Genomic DNA, 1590 nt, shown 5'->3' on the forward strand with positions numbered 1-1590 from the left:
CATTCTTCTCTTTGACAAGTAAAAGAAAAATTCTTTCATTGTTATACAATCCCTCCCCCCCAAGTCCACTCCACTATGCAGCCTTCACTCTGGACTCCTGTCATGACAATAATACCTAATCATATATCCCTTTTAAACAGTTCTCTCCCTCATCTGTTTCAATACAGTATACATAATGTATCCCATCTTTCTCAGTCTCCCCCCAGCCCCAATGTCAGTCCCGTTTTATAACAGTGGCACTATGCAGTATTTGTCCTTTTATGGCTGAGATATTTCACTCAGCATAATGTCCTTCAGGGTCACCCATTTTGAATAATATTTCATGAGTTCCTTGTTTTTCAATGCAGCATAGTATTCCATTGTGTTAATGTCCATTTGTTTGTTAATGGGCACTTAGCTATTGTGAACAAAGTCATGATAAACATGGGTGTGCATATAAAAAGTATGTTTCTTTAAAATGCCAAACGATATTACTCATTCTAGAATGTTTTATCTTGAAAATCTTTGAACTTCAGTAAAATTGAAAGAACATGAACAAAGACTTGCAATTCGGATCAACCAGGTCGTCCGCTGGAGAAAGATGATTTACTGTCTCTGAAAACCCACTGGAGAGTCAACTGTGTTGGTTCTGACTCAGCAGTAAACAACAGTCCTAAGAAACTGTGCTGCAATCCCAAAGGCACAGAGTTTGAATCCACTAGCTGCTCTGCAGAAGAAAGATGGACAATCTCCTGTGTGATTTTACTTGAACTCTATCTTGTCAGAAGTTAATAAAATTGTTATTCCTTCTCTATTTTGGTTGGCATTTGCTTGGTATATTTCCCCCCCAATCTTTGATTTTGATCCATCTTTATCTTTGCTTCTCGGGTGTGTCTCTCATAGACAGGATAGTGATGAGCTTTGCTTTATATCCAATCTGCTATTGCTTCAGGAATGGATTGAAATTGGTCACAATTAGTGTAGTTATTGAAAGGCAAGATTTTATTGCTGTCATTTTGTTGGGTTCTTGTATGTGTTATTCTTGGTTACTTTGATCCATCCACTTTTCTATGAAAAGCCACAGATGCTAAAGGACTTCTTAGTATTTCTTGCAACATTGATGTTGTTGTCACAAATTCCCTTAGTTTTTGTTTTTCTGGGAATATCCTGATCTTTCCCTCATATTTGATGGGCAGTTTTGCTGGGTACAGTATTCTCGGCAGGCAATTTTGTACTTTGAGTCTGTAGTATACATTATTCTACTATCTCCTTGCTTGTGTAGTTTGTGCTGAGAAATCAGAACATATTCTTATTTGCTTTTCTTTACAGGCTACTCCTCGTTTTTCTCTAGCTACTTTCAGAATTCTCTCCTCATCTTTGATTATGGAAAATTTGACTATGACATGTCTTGGTATTTTCTTTTTAGTATCTATCCTATTTTAGGAGCATATAGATTTTTGGCTGTGGCTGACTCTGAGAAGAATGGGAATCCCAGAACATTTAATTGTGCTAATGCGAAACCTGTACTTGGATCAAGAGGCAGTAGTCAGAACAGAGCAGGGTAACACTGCATGGTTCAAAATTGGGAAGGGTGTACGCCAGGGATGCATC

Source organism: Elephantulus edwardii, unplaced genomic scaffold (assembly GCF_000299155.1).
Source record: "Elephantulus edwardii isolate Elephantulus edwardi_28Jun2011 unplaced genomic scaffold, EleEdw1.0 scaffold00169, whole genome shotgun sequence".
NCBI classification, from domain to species: Eukaryota; Metazoa; Chordata; class Mammalia; order Macroscelidea; family Macroscelididae; genus Elephantulus; species Elephantulus edwardii.